Genomic DNA, 12115 nt, shown 5'->3' with positions numbered 1-12115 from the left:
CGTATCCATTGTCTCTCGAGATAAGGAGGCCCAAAAGAAAGTGCAGGGGGAGTTGGATTAGAGATGTTTCAGTGCAGGGGGAGTTGGATTAGAGATGTTTCAGTGCAGGGGGAGTTGGATTAGAGATGTTTCAGTGCAGGGGGAGTTGGATTACAGATGGTTCAGTGCAGGGGGAGTGGGACTAGAGATGGTTATGTGCAGGGGCAGTTGGATTCGAGATGGTTCAGTGCAGGGGGAGTTGGATTAGAGATGGTTCAGTGCAGGGGGAGTTGGATTAGAGATGGTTCATTGCAGGGGGAGTTGGACTAGAGATGGTTCAGTGCAGTGGGAGTTGGATTAGAGATGGTTCAGTGCAGGGGGATTTGGATTAGAGATGGTTCAGTGCAGGGGGACTTGGATTAGAGATGGTTCATTGCAGGGGGAGTTCGACTAGAGATGGTTCAGTGTAGTGGGAGTTGGATTAGAGATGGTTCAGTGCAGGGGTAGTTGGATTAGAGATGGTTCAGTGCAGGGGCATTTGGATTAGAGATGGTTCAGTGCAGGGGCAGTTGGATTAGAGATGGTTCAGTGCAGGGGCATTTGGATTAGAGATGGTTCAGTGCAGGGGGAGTTGGATTCGAGATGGTTCAGTGCAGGGGCAGTTGGATTAGAGACGGTTCAGTGCAGGGCGAGTGGGACTAGAGATGGTTCAGTGCAGGGGCAGTTGGATTAGAGATGTTTCAGTGCAGGGGGAGTTGGATTAGAGATGTTTCAGTGCAGGGGGAGTTGGATTAGAGATGGTTCAGTGCAGGGGGAGTTGGATTAGAGACGGTTCAGTGCAGGGGCAGTTGGATTAGAGACGGTTCAGTGCAGGGGGAGTGGGACTAGAGATGGTTCAGTGCAGTGGGAGTTGGATTAGAGATGGTTCAGTGCAGGGGGATTTGGATTAGAGATGGTTCAGTGCAGGGGGACTTGGATTAGAGATGGTTCATTGCAGGGGGAGTTCGACTAGAGATGGTTCAGTGTAGTGGGAGTTGGATTAGAGATGGTTCAGTGCAGGGGTAGTTGGATTAGAGATGGTTCAGTGCAGGGGCATTTGGATTAGAGATGGTTCAGTGCAGGGGCAGTTGGATTAGAGATGGTTCAGTGCAGGGGCATTTGGATTAGAGATGGTTCAGTGCAGGGGGAGTTGGATTCGAGATGGTTCAGTGCAGGGGCAGTTGGATTAGAGACGGTTCAGTGCAGGGCGAGTGGGACTAGAGATGGTTCAGTGCAGGGGCAGTTGGATTAGAGATGTTTCAGTGCAGGGGGAGTTGGATTAGAGATGTTTCAGTGCAGGGGGAGTTGGATTAGAGATGGTTCAGTGCAGGGGGAGTTGGATTAGAGACGGTTCAGTGCAGGGGCAGTTGGATTAGAGACGGTTCAGTGCAGGGGGAGTGGGACTAGAGATGGTTCAGTGCAGGGGCAGTTGGATTAGAGATGTTTCAGTGCAGGGGGAGTTGGATTAGAGATGTTTCAGTCCAGGGGGAGTTGGATTAGAGATGTTTCAGTGCAGGGGGAGTTGGATTAGAGATGTTTCAGTGCAGGGGGAGTTGGATTACAGATGGTTCAGAGCAGGGGGAGTGGGACTAGAGATGGTTATGTGCAGGGGCAGTTGGATTCGAGATGGTTCAGTGCAGGGGGAGTTGGATTAGAGATGGTTCAGTGCAGGGGGAGTTGGATTAGAGATGGTTCATTGCAGGGGGAGTTGGACTAGAGATGGTTCAGTGCAGTGGGAGTTGGATTAGAGATGGTTCAGTGCAGGGGTAGTTGGATTAGAGATGGTTCAGTGCAGGGGGAGTTGGATTAGAGATGGTTCATTGCAGGGGGAGTTCGACTAGAGATGGTTCAGTGCAGTGGGAGTTGGATTAAAGATGGTTCAGTGCAGGGGGAGTTGGATTAGAGATGGTTCAGTGCCGGGGGAGTGGGACTAGAGATGGTTCAGTGCAGGGGCAGTTGGATCAGAGATGGTTCAGTGCAGGGGGAGTTGGATTAGAGATGGTTCAGTGCAGGGGCATTTGGATTAGAGAAGTTTCAGTGCAGGGGGAGTTGGATTAGAGATGGTTCAGTGCAGGGGCATTTGGATTAGAGATGGGTCAGGGCAGGGGAGTTGGATTAGAGATGGATCAGTGCAGGGGCAGCTGGATTAGAGATGGTTCAGTGCAGGGGCATTTGGATTAGAGATGGTTCAGTGCAGGGGTAGTTGGATTAGAGATGGTTCAGTGCAGGGGCATTTGGATTAGAGATGGTTCAGTGCAGGGGGAGTTTGATTAGAGATGGTTCAGTGCAGGGGCAGTTGGATTAGAGATCGTTCAGTGCAGGGGCAGTTGGATTAGAGAAGGTTCAGTGCAGGGGGAGTTGGATTAGAGATGGTTCAGTGCAGGGGCAGTTGGATTAGAGATGGTTCAGTGCAGGGGGTGTTGGATTAGAGATGGTTCAGTGCAGGGGCAGTTGGAGTAGAGATGGTTCAGTGTCGGGGTAGTTGGATTAGAGATGTTTCAGTGCAGGGGGAGTTGGAATACAGATGTATCAGTGCAGGGGGAGTTGGAATACAGATGTTTCAGTGCAGGGGGAGTTGGATTAGAGGTGGTTCAGTGCAGGGGGAGTTGGATTAGAGATGTTTCAGTGCAGGGGGAGTTGGATGAGAGATGGTTCAGTGCAGGGCAGTTGGATGAGAGATGTTTCAGTGCAGGGGGAGTTGGAATAGAGATGTTTCAGTGCAGGGGGAGTTGGAATAGAGATGGTTCACTGCAGGGGGAGTTCGATTAGAGATGGTTCAGTGCAGGGGCAGTTGGATTAGAGATGGTTCATTGCAGGGGCAGTTGGATTAGAGACGGTTCAGTGCAGGGGGAGTTGGATTCGAGATGGTTCACTGCAGGGGGAGTGGGACTGGAGATGGTTCAGTGCAGGGGCAGTTGGATTAGAGATGTTTCAGTGCAGGGGGAGTTGTATTAGAGATGTTTCAGTGCAGGGGGAGTTGGATTAGAGATGTTTCAGTGCAAGGGGAGTTGGATTAGAGATGTTTCATTGCAGAGGGAGTTGGATTACAGATGGTTCAGTGCAGGGGGAGTGGGACTAGAGATGGTTAAGTGCAGGGGCAGTTGGATTAGAGATGGTTCAGTGCAGGGGCAGTTGGATTAGAGATGGTTCAGGGCAGTGGGAGTTGGATTAGAGATGGTTCATTGCAGGGGGAGTTGGACTAGAGATGTTTCAGTGCCGGGGGAGTGGGACTAGACATGTTTCAGTGCAGGGGCAGTTGGATTAGAGAAGGATCAGTGCAGGGGGAGTTGGATTAGAGATGGTTCAGTGCAGGGGCATTTGGATTAGAGATGGTTCAGTGCAGGGGGAGTTGGATTAGAGATGGTTCAGTGCAGGGGCATTTGGATTAGAGATGGTTCAGTGCAGGGGGAGTTGGATTAGAGATGGTTCAGTGCAGGGGTAGTTGGATTAGAGATGGTTCAGTGCAGGGGGAGTTGGATTAGAGATGGTTCAGTGCAGGGGCATTTGGATTAGAGATGGTTCAGTGCAGGGGCATTTGGATTAGAGATGGTTCAGTGCAGGGGGAGTTGGATTACAGATGGTTCAGTGCAGGGGCAGTTGGATGAGAGATGGTTCAGTGCAGGGGCATTTGGATTAGAGATGGTTCAGTGCAGGGGGAGTTGGATTACAGATGGTTCAGTGCAGGGGCAGTTGGATTAGAGATGGTTCAGTGCAGGGGCAGTTGGATTAGAGGCGGTTCAGTGCAGGGGGAGTTGGATTACAGATGGTTCAGTGCAGGGGCAGTTGGATTAGAGATGGTTCAGTGCAGGGGGAGTTGGATGAGAGATGTTTCAGTGCAGGGGGAGTTGGAATAGAGATGTTTCAGTGCAGGGGCAGTTGGTTTAGAGATGTTTCAATGCAGGGGGAGTTGGATGAGAGATGTTTCAGTGCAGGGGGAGTTGGAATAGAGATGTTTCAGTGCAGGGGGTGTTGGATGAGAGATGTTTCAGTGCAGGGGGAGTTGGATTGGAGATGGTTCAGTGCAGGGGGAGTTGAATGAGCGATGTTTCAGTGCAGGGGCAGTTGGATGAGAGATGATTCAGTTCAGGGGGAGTTGGATTAGACATGGTTCAGTGCTGGGGGAGTTGGATTAGAGATGGTTCAGTGCAGGGGCAGTTGGATTAGAGATGGTTCAGTGCAGGGGGAGTTGGATGAGAGATGTTTCAGTGCAGGGGGAGTTGAATTAGAGATGTTTCAGTGCAGGGGCATTTGGATTAGAGATGGTTCAGTGCAGGGGGAGTTGGATTAGAGATGGTTCAGTGCAGGGGCATTTGAATTAGAGATGGTTCAGTGCAGGGGGAGTTGGATCCGAGATGGTTCAGTGCAGGGGCAGTTGGATTAGAGACGGTTCAGTGCAGGGGGAGTGGGACTAGACATGGTTCAGTGCAGGGGCAGTTGGATTAGAGATGTTCCAGTGCAGGGGGAGTTGGATTAGAGATGTTTCAGTGCAGGGGGAGTTGGATTAGAGATGGTTCAGTGCAGGGGGAGTTGGATTAGAGACGGTTCAGTGCAGGGGCAGTTGGATTAGAGACGGTTCAGTGCAGGGGGAGTGGGACTAGAGATGGTTCAGTGCTGGGCAGTTGGATTAGAGATGGTTCAGTGCAGGGGGAGTTGGATTAGAGATGTTTCAATGCAGGGGGAGTTGGAATAGAGATGTTTCAGTGCAGGGGGTGTTGGATGAGAGATGTTTCAGTGCAGGGGGAGTTGGATTGGAGATGGTTCAGTGCAGGGGGAGTTGAATGAGCGATGTTTCAGTGCAGGGGCAGTTGGATGAGAGATGATTCAGTTCAGGGGGAGTTGGATTAGAGATGGTTCAGTGCAGGGGGAGTTGGATTAGAGATGGTTCAGTGCAGGGGCAGTTGGATTAGAGATGGTTCAGTGCAGGGGGAGTTGGATGAGAGATGTTTCAGTGCAGGGGCAGTTGGATCAGAGATGGTTCAGTGCAGGGGGAGTTGGATTACAGATGGTTCAGTGCAGGGGCATTTGGATTAGAGATGTTTCAGTGCAGGGGGAGTTGGATTAGAGAAGGTTCAGTGCAGGGGCATTTGGATTAGAGATGGTTCAGTGCAGGGGGAGTTGGATTAGAGATGGATCAGTGCAGGGGCAGCTGGATTAGAGATGGTTCAGTGCAGGGGCATTTGGATTAGAGATGGTTCAGTGCAGGGGTAGTTGGATGAGAGATGATTCAGTTCAGGGGGAGTTGGATTAGACATGGTTCAGTGCTGGGGGAGTTGGATTAGAGATGGTTCAGTGCAGGGGCAGTTGGATTAGAGACGGTTCAGTGCAGGGGGAGTGGGACTAGAGATGGTTCAGTGCTGGGGCAGTTGGATTAGAGATGTTTCAGTGCAGGGGGAGTTGGATTAGAGATGTTTCAGTGCAGGGGGAGTTGGATTATAGATGTTTCAGTGCAGGGGGAGTTGGATTAGAGATGTTTCAGTGCAGGGGGAGTTGGAATAGAGATGTTTCAGTGCAGGGGGTGTTGGATGAGAGATGTTTCAGTGCAGGGGGAGTTGGATTGGAGATGGTTCAGTGCAGGGGGAGTTGAATGAGCGATGTTTCAGTGCAGGGCCAGTTGGATGAGAGATGATTCAGTTCAGGGGGAGTTGGATTAGACATGGTTCAGTGCTGGGGGAGTTGGATTAGAGATGGTTCAGTGCAGGGGCAGTTGGATTAGAGATGGTTCAGTGCAGGGGGAGTTGGATGAGAGATGTTTCAGTGCTGGGGGAGTTGAATTAGAGATGTTCCAGTGCAGGGGGAGTTGGATGAGAGATGTTTCAGTGCAGGGGGAGTTGGATTAGAGATGTTTCAGTGCAGGGGGAGTTGGATTAGAGATGGTTCAGTGCAGGGGGAGTTGGATTAGAGATGTTTCAGTGCAGGGGCATTTGGATTAGAGATGGTTCAGTGCAGGGGGAGTTGGATTAGAGATGGTTCAGTGCAGGGGCATTTGGATTAGAGATGGTTCAGTGCAGGGGGAGTTGGATTCGAGATGGTTCAGTGCAGGGGCAGTTGGATTAGAGACGGTTCAGTGCAGGGGGAGTGGGACTAGAGATGGTTCAGTGCAGGGGCAGTTGGATTAGAGATGTTCCAGTGCAGGGGGAGTTGGATTAGAGATGTTTCAGTGCTGGGGGAGTTGGATTAGAGATGGTTCAGTGCAGGGGGAGTTGGATTAGAGACGGTTCAGTGCAGGGGCAGTTGGATTAGAGACGGTTCAGTGCAGCGGGAGTGGGACTAGAGATGGTTCAGTGCTGGGGCAGTTGGATTAGAGATGTTTCAGTGCAGGGGGAGTTGGATTAGAGATGTTTCAGTCCAGGGGGAGTTGGATTAGAGATGTTTCAGTGCAGGGGGAGTTGGATTAGAGATGTTTCAGTGCAGGGGGAGTTGGATAACAGATGGTTCAGTGCAGGGGGAGTGGGACTAGAGATGGTTAAGTGCAGGGGCAGTTGGATTCGAGATGGTTCAGTGCAGGGGGAGTTGGATTAGAGATGGTTCAGTGCAGGGGGAGATGGATTAGAGATGGTTCATTGCAGGGGGAGTTCGACTAGAGATGGTTCAGTGCAGTGGGAGTTGGATTAAAGATGGTTCAGTGCAGGGGGAGTTGGATGAGAGATGGTTCAGTGCCGGGGGAGTGGGACTAGAGATGGTTCAGTGCAGGGGCAGTTGGATCAGAGATGGTTCAGTGCAGGGGGAGTTGGATTACAGAGGGTTCAGTGCAGGGGCATTTGGATTAGAGATGTTTCAGTGCAGGGGGAGTTGGATTAGAGATGGTTCAGTGCAGGGGCATTTGGATTAGAGATGGTTCAGTGCAGGGGAGTTGGATTAGAGATGGATCAGTGCAGGGGCAGCTGGATTAGAGATGGTTCAGTGCAGGGGCATTTGGATTAGAGATGGTTCAGTGCAGGGGTAGTTGGATTAGAGATGGTTCAGTGCAGGGGCATTTGGATTAGAGATGGTTCAGTGCAGGGGGAGTTGGATTAGAGATGGTTCAGTGCAGGGGCAGTTGGATTAGAGATCGTTCAGTGCAGGGGCAGTTGGATTAGAGAAGGTTCAGTGCAGGGGGAGTTGGATTAGAGATGGTTCAGTGCAGGGGCAGTTGGATTAGAGATGGTTCAGTGCAGGGGGAGTTGGATTAGAGATGGATCAGTGCAGGGGCAGCTGGATTAGAGATGGTTCAGTGCAGGGGCATTTGGATTAGAGATGGTTCAGTGCAGGGGTAGTTGGATGAGAGATGATTCAGTTCAGGGGGAGTTGGATTAGACATGGTTCAGTGCTGGGGGAGTTGGATTAGAGATGGTTCAGTGCAGGGGCAGTTGGATCAGAGATGGTTCAGTGCAGGGGGAGTTGGATGAGATATGTTTCAGTGCAGGGGGAGTTGAATTAGAGATGTTTCAGTGCAGGGGGAGTTGGATGAGAGATGTTTCAGTGCAGGGGGAGTTGGATTAGAGATGTTTCAGTGCAGGGGGAGTTGGATTAGAGATGGTTCAGTGCAGGGGGAGTTGGATTAGAGATGTTTCAGTGCAGGGGCATTTGGATTAGAGATGGTTCAGTGCAGGGGGAGTTGGATTAGAGATGGTTCAGTGCAGGGGCATTTGGATTAGAGATTGTTCAGTGCAGGGGGAGTTGGATTCGAGATGGTTCAGTGCAGGGGCAGTTGGATTAGAGACGGTTCAGTGCAGGGGGAGTGGGACTAGAGATGGTTCAGTGCAGGGGCAGTTGGATTAGAGATGTTCCAGTGCAGGGGGAGTTGGATTAGAGATGTTTCAGTGCAGGGGGAGTTGGATTAGAGATGGTTCAGTGCAGGGGGAGTTGGATTAGAGACGGTTCAGTGCAGGGGCAGTTGGATTAGAGACGGTTCAGTGCAGGGGGAGAGGGACTAGAGATGGTTCAGTGCTGGGGCAGTTGGATTAGAGATGTTTCAGTGCAGGGGCAGTTGGATTAGAGATGTTTCAGTGCAGGGGGAGTTGGATTAGAGATGTTTCAGTGCAGGGGGAGTTGGATTAGAGATGTTTCAGTGCTGGGGGAGTTGGATAACAGATGGTTCAGTGCAGGAGGAGTGGGACTAGAGATGGTTAAGTGCAGGGGCAGTTGGATTCGAGATGGTTCAGTGCAGGGGGAGTTGGATTAGAGATGGTTCAGTGCAGGGGGAGTTGGATTAGAGATGGTTCATTGCAGGGGGAGTTGGATTAGAGATGGTTCAGTGCAGGGGGAGTTGGATTAGAGATGGTTTATTGCAGGTGGAGTTGGACTAGAGATGGTTCAGTGCAGTGGGAGTTGGATTAAAGATGGTTCAGTGCAGGGGGAGTTGGATTAGAGATGGTTCAGTGCCAGTGGAGTGGGACTAGAGATGGTTCAGTGCAGGGGCAGTTGGATCAGAGATGGTTCAGTGCAGGGGGAGTTGGATTAGAGATGGTTCAGTGCAGGGGCATTTGGATTAGAGATGGTTCAGTGCAGGGGCAGCTGGATTAGAGATGGTTCAGTGCAGGGGCATTTGGATTAGAGATGGTTCAGTGCAGGGGTAGTTGGATGAGAGATGGTTCAGTGCAGGGGCATTTGGATTAGAGATGGTTCAGTGCAGGGGGAGTTGGATTAGAGATGGTTCAGTGCAGGGGCATTTGGATTAGAGATGGTTCAGTGCAGGGGGAGTTGGATTCGAGATGGTTCTGTGCAGGGGCAGTTGGATTAGAGACGGTTCAGTGCAGGGGGAGTGGGACTAGAGATGGTTCAGTGCAGGGGCAGTTGGATTAGAGATGTTTCAGTGCAGGGGGAGTTGGATTAGAGATGTTTCAGTGCAGGGGGAGTTGGATTAGATATGGTTCAGTGCAGGGGGAGTTGGATTAGAGACGGTTCAGTGCAGGGGCAGTTGGATTAGTGACGGTTCAGTGCAGGGGGAGTGGGACTAAAGATGGTTCAGTGCAGGGGCAGTTGGATTAGAGATGTTTCAGTGCAGGGGGAGTTGGATTAGAGATGTTTCAGTGCGTCGTGTCCTGCACTCCTTTGGACCCCACCAGAAAGGCCGAGAGGTTGGTTTTGACGACTGGGCAACTCTCAACCTCCATAAATTTGCCCAGGCATGCGCCATGGAGAGGTCACTCCATAGTTGCCTCACAGCGACTGAAACAACACGGAAGGCAGCAGTTACGGGTTATAAGTCCAGATAAATTGGCGTAGAAACTGGGCGCCACGGGTTGCCTTTGTCGGTGGGAGAGGTCATTGCACCTCACTGGACAGCTACCGCCCGCCTCAAACCGGGCAGCCCCCGGTCAATAAGGTTCTGTCCCGCCACAGTCTGCCTGCTTCAATGGGTGCTTGGAGCTCAGGGTCATTGCCCGAAAGGTGGACTGATACACCGCACCAAACAACATGAAAAAAGGAAAGAAGGTACCAGCCCTTCGCTTTGCAAGCTGGAACGTCAGAACTATGTGTCCTGGCCTGTCGGAAGACCTTACACAAATCAACGATTCTCGGAAGACCGCCATCATTAACAACGAGCTCAGTAGACTCAATGTGGACATTGCAGCACTTCAGGAGACTCGCCTCCCCGCGAGTGGCTCTCTAGCAGAGCAAGACTACACCTTCTTCTGGCAGGGCAGGGATCCTGAAGAACCAAGACAGCATGGAGTGGGCTTCGCCATCAGAAACTCCTTGCTCAGCATGATAGAGCCTCCCTCAAATGGCTCGGAACGCATACTGTCCATCCGACTGCTCACCACCTCTGGTCCAGTACACCTACTCAGCATCTATGCTCCAACACTCTGTTCCGCACCTGAAGCTAAAGACCAGTTCTATGAACAACTCCATAACATCATTAGCAGCATCCCCAACACCGAACACCTATTCCTGCTGGGGGACTTTAATGCCAGGGTTGGGGCCGACCATGACTCATGGCCCTCCTGCCTTGGGCGCTATGGCGTTGGAAGGATGAATGAGAACGGGCAGAGACTGCTTGAGTTGTGTACCTATCATAACCTCTGCATCACCAACTCGTTCTTTCACACTAAACCCTGTCACCAGGTTTCATGGAGGCACCCAAGATCACGTCGTTGGCACCAGCTAGACCTCATTGTCACAAGGCGAGCCGCCTTAAACAGTGTTCAAATCACACGCAGCTTCCACAGTGCGGACTGCGACACCGACCACTCCCTGGTGTGCAGCAAGGTTAGGCTCAGACCAAAGAAGTTGCATCATTCCAAGCAGAAGGGCCTCCCGCGCATCAACACGAGCAGAATTTCTCACCCACAGCTGTTACAAAAATTTCTAAATTCACTTGTAACAGCCCTTCAAAACACTCCCACAGGGGATGCTGAGACCAAGTGGGCCCACATCAGAGACGCCATCTATGAGTCAGCTTTGACCAACTACGGCAAAAGTGCGAAGAGAAATGCAGACTGGTTTCAATCTCATAATGAAGAGCTGGAACCTGTCATAGCCGCTAAGCGCATTGCACTTTTGAACTACAAGAAAGCCCCCAGCGATTTAACATCCGCAGCACTTAAAGCAGCCAGAAGTACTGCACAAAGAACAGCTAGGCGTTGCGCAAACGACTACTGGCAACACCTATGCAGTCATATTCAGCTGGCCTCAGACACCGGAAACATCAGAGGAATGTATGATGGCATGAAGAGAGCTCTTGGGCCAACCATCAAGAAGATCACCCCCCTCAAATCTAAATCGGGGGACATAATCACTGACCAACGCAAACAGATGGACTGCTGGGTTGAGCACTACCTAGAACTGTACTCCAGGGAGAATGCTGTCACTGAGACTGCCCTCAATGCAGCCCAGCCTCTACCAGTCATGGATGAGCTGGACATACAGCCAACCAAATCGGAACTCAGTGATGCCATTGATTCCCTAGCCAGCGGAAAAGCCCCTGGGAAGGACAGCATTACCCCTGAAATAATCAAGAGTGCCAAGCCTGCTATACTCTCAGCACTACATGAACTGCTATGCCTGTGCTGGGACGAGGGAGCAGTACCCCAGGACATGCGCGATGCCAACATCATCACCCTCTATAAAAACAAAGGTGACCACGGTGACTGCAACAACTACCGTGGAATCTCCCTGCTCAGCATAGTGGGGAAAGTCTTTGCTCGAGTCGCTCTGAACAGGCTCCAGAAGCTGGCCGAGCGCGTCTACCCTGAGGCACAGTGTGGCTTTCGTGCAGAGAGATCGACTATTGACATGCTGTTCTCCCTTCGTCAGATACAGGAGAAATGCCGTGAACAACAGATGCCCCTCTACATTGCTTTCATTGATCTCACCAAAGCCTTTGACCTCGTCAGCAGACGTGGTCTCTTCAGACTACTAGAAAAGATCGGATGTCCACCAAAGCTACTAAGTATCATCACCTCATTCCATGACAATATGAAAGGCACAATTCAACATGGTGGCTCCTCATCAGAGCCCTTTCCTATCCTGAGTGGTGTGAAACAGGGCTGTGTTCTCGCACCCACACTTTTTGGGATTTTCTTCTCCCTGCTGCTTTCACATGCGTTCAAATCCTCTGAAGAAGGAATTTTCCTCCACACAAGATCAGGGGGCAGGTTGTTCAACCTTGCCCGTCTAAGAGCGAAGTCCAAAGTATGGAAAGTCCTCATCAGAGAACTCCTCTTTGCTGACGATGCTGCTTTAACATCTCACACTGAAGAATGCCTGCAGAGTCTCATCGACAGGTTTGCGTCTGCCTGCAATGAATTTGGCCTAACCATCAGCCTCAAGAAAACGAACATCATGGGGCAGGATGTCAGAAATGCTCCATCCATCAATATTGGCGACCACGCTCTGGAAGTGGTTCAAGAGTTCACCTACCTAGGCTCAACTATCACCAGTAACCTGTCTCTAGATGCAGAAATCAACAAGCGCATGGGTAAGGCTTCCACTGCTATGTTCAGACTGGCCAAGAGAGTGTGGGAAAATGGCGCACTGACACGGAACACAAAAGTCCGAGTGTATCAGGCCTGTGTCCTCAGTACCTTGCTCTACGGCAGCGAGGCCTGGACAACGTATGCCAGCCAAGAGCGACGTCTCAATTCATTCCATCTTCGCTGCCTTCGGAGAATAC

Source organism: Heterodontus francisci, chromosome 17 (genome assembly GCF_036365525.1).
Source record: "Heterodontus francisci isolate sHetFra1 chromosome 17, sHetFra1.hap1, whole genome shotgun sequence".
Classification (NCBI taxonomy): domain Eukaryota; kingdom Metazoa; phylum Chordata; class Chondrichthyes; order Heterodontiformes; family Heterodontidae; genus Heterodontus; species Heterodontus francisci.
Note: the sequence above shows the minus strand (reverse complement) of the source record.